Raw genomic sequence first — 3,515 nt, forward strand, 5'->3', positions numbered from 1 at the left:
GAAAGCGACAGAGCAGAAGCCAGCGTGACCCCTGGAAAGCAACAACTTCCGGTACGCGGCATTATGGGAAGCGGCTGTGCCCCTTGGGCCCGGCGGCACTGACGCTAGTTAATCGGCGCCTGCGCGGGACTCGCGCCGGAAGTCTGGACGCGGTGGCTTGCGACTGACCTGGCTGTCAATGATTTTTATTCCCCGCCCCCCCGCCCCTGGCGCTTCCGGTAATTAGGTACATGTGCGCTCAGTCCTGGGGACTCTTTGCGACTCCTTGGACTGCAGTTCATCAGGTTCCTTTCGTCCATAAAATTTTCCAGGCAAGAATACCTGGGTTCGATCCCTGGGTTGGGAAGATTCCCTGGAGAAGGAAATGGCAACCCACTTCAGTATTCTTGCCTGGAGAATCCCATGGACAGAGGGGCCTGGTGGGCTACAGTCCATGGGTCGCAAAGAGTCGGACACGACTGAGCGACTCTGGGTAAACAGTTCTAAAGTATTGGTACCTGGGGGTGGTTAGACATTTGTAGTCTCCTGGATGGTTACCTTACTCAAACATCACATTTGAAGGGGGACATTTAAATTTTACTCATTTTCCCGAATTCTGACCAGCCGGACTTCTAAAATTGAGTATATAGTCTGGAAATAACCTTGCTGACAAAGTAAAATTTACAAATATTTACTGTTTATGCGTTAGAAATAGGTTAAGTGCCAAGCTCTCTGTAAAGTGAAATAAACATAGGCTTTCGTCGCCTTGGAGTTTAGTCCTATGCAGAAGACACAATAATCGCTAGGGGAAAAGATGCAGGTCCCAGTAGAAAAGCAGGCAAAGGATATCAACAGGTAATTCACAATAAAAACATGATATGAATAAATAGTTATCGTTATTAGTAATCTGATAAAAGTAGGTTAAGAAAGGGGCACCCTAACCTGTCGAATTGGCCAGAGTAATGATGGTTAAATTTGGGGGGTAAACGGCTCTCCTGCTCTATACTGCTTATATAATTTTTTAAGTTTTCATCATTTAGCACAAAGGCCTTTTTTTTTTTTTTTTCCTCTTTTCTAAAATGGCCTTAGGGCCATTGTACCACACCTAGAATGCCATTCACTTTTGAGCTTTTAATTCTGTTCACACTTTAAAAGTCACTTTCACATAAAGAAATTGGCTGAAAAACATAGGTAACATGGCTACCCTATCGCTCACATCACCTTATTTTACTTCTCTACCCAGCATTTATCACAACCTGGTATCTTTGTTTCATAGTTACCTATGTATTTACCCCCTGCCCCACCACCCTGACCTTATGTGTGTGTGTTACTCAGTCTTGACTCTTTGCGACCCCATGGACTGTAGCCCGCCGGCCTCCTGTGGGATTTCCAGGCAAGAATACTGGAGTAGGGTGCCATTTCCTTTCTCCCCTGCCCCAGAAACAAGCAGACCTAAGCTCTTTGAGATGGGGGCATCTTTGTCTTCTTCTATATCTCCTGGCTATATCTCTAGAACCTAGAAGTATTTGGAACATAATGCTTAATACTTACTGAAGAAATTTCAGTCATGAGAAATGCTGGTACTTGACTATTCACACCTTACTCATAATAGCCAAAAAACTGCAGACAGCCCATGTCTCCATCAAAAGAGGAATGGAAGAACTGAGGTATAGTCACTGAGTGGATACAGCTAAGGAATAAAAGAAATTACTGATACACACAAGAACATGGATACACACAATGAAGCGTTACACAAAGGTACCTACTGGATAATTCCATCTCTATTAAGTTCTGCTGCTGCTGCTAAGTCGCTTCAATCGTGTCCGACTCTTAGCAACCCCATGGACTGCAGGGCACCAGGCTCCTCCATACATGGGATTTTCCAGGCAAGAGTACTGGAGTGGGGTGCCATTGTCTTCCCCGTATTAAGTTCTAGAACAGGCAAAACTAATTATGGTGTGGAGGAAAAAACAAAAAAAGACTAATAGTTGCCTGTTGAGTTCCTTGAGGACTGACTGGGAAGGAATCTGAATTTTCTGGGGTGCTGTAATGTTCTATATTTTAATAGGATTTGAGTTACCAAGGTGTATGAATTTGTCAAAACTCAGCAAATATACATTTAAGATATATATTTCCTTTTTACTTAAAAAAAAAACCCTACATAATTGAAATCCTAATGTTATGTATGCTTAAGTACTTAAAAGTAGACTAATGTCTGCAGTTTACTTTGAAAGGCATAAGAGATGGGATGGCTGAATTAGATTTATGACAAAGCTAGTTAGGCATTGTTGAGGTCAGTTTCTTAACCTTAGCACTACCAGCATTTTAGACCAGCAAATTTTTTGTAGGGGGGATACCCTGGTGTACCCTGGTGCACCCTGCTAAGTATCTCTGGATTCTACCTATTAGGTACCCAAAGCACACACCCTTCCAGTTGTGACAACTCAAAATGTCTTCAGACATTCCAAAAATCCTTTGGGGAGCAAAATCAACTTCCTCCTTCTCCTTTCTTTGTGAATTGCTTCACTTGAAATTCTCTCAACTTTGCTGTAATGCTTGAAATGTTCCATAAAAGTTGGAGAAAGATTATTTAATGACACTGAAAAATGCTCACAAAACACCATGTAAAAAATGAAGCTATGAAGACCTTTAAACACATCTTAAAAAGAAAAAAAAAATAGCAATGATAGTACCTAATATTAATACCAGCTTGTGCTGTACTGGGCTTAGTCGCTCAGTCGTGTCCGACTCTGCGACCTTATGGACTGTAGCCCGCCAAGCATCTCTGTCTATGTGGTTTCTCCAAGCAAGAATACTGGAGCTGGTTGCCAAAGCCCTCCTCCAGGGCATCTTCCCAACCCAGGGATCAAACTCCGGTCTCCCGCATTGCAGGCAAATTCTTTGCGGTTTGAGCCGCCAGGAAAGACCCAATATCAGGCGATAAATCTTATGAGATTTCTACAATGAATATGTAACATAGAGGAAAAGGTACATTGCGTATATTTAGTTGGTTAAGAAAAACATCTTTTAATTACTTTCGTGTTGGGGAGTCAGCTTAAAACTGTCCTTGATTCGTGGCGATAAATTTCTGTGTTGGCACAGGGTCCTTCCTAGGGTCGCCACGGCCACCATCCACGCTCACCTGTCCCTACTGCCTTGCTACTCAGCGTCGTTCAGGGGCCAGCAGGACCGCTACTACCTGGGAAGATCTTAGGAATGCAAAACGTGGGACTCCAAGGCTACCTTCCGAATCCCATCTGCGTTATACCAAGATCCCCGAAGGACTCCGCCACAAGTTCGAATTTGAGGGGCGTTGCTTCAGTGGACCATATCCTGACCCAGGAAACTTGCCGGCCATGCTTCTCACTGACAGTGGCAGCAGCTGGGAAACACGAATAGGGAAGAACAAAAACTATCCGGCTGGCAGAAACGAAGCCGGGCCCAGGGATCCCGGTTTTATCACCTCCGACTTCCGGGACGCGCGGGCTTGAGAACGCGCATGCGCCCGTCCGGGAGGGCGGTGTCTCACTTTCCAG

Source organism: Capricornis sumatraensis, chromosome 1 (genome assembly GCF_032405125.1).
Source record: "Capricornis sumatraensis isolate serow.1 chromosome 1, serow.2, whole genome shotgun sequence".
Lineage (NCBI taxonomy): Eukaryota > Metazoa > Chordata > Mammalia > Artiodactyla > Bovidae > Capricornis > Capricornis sumatraensis.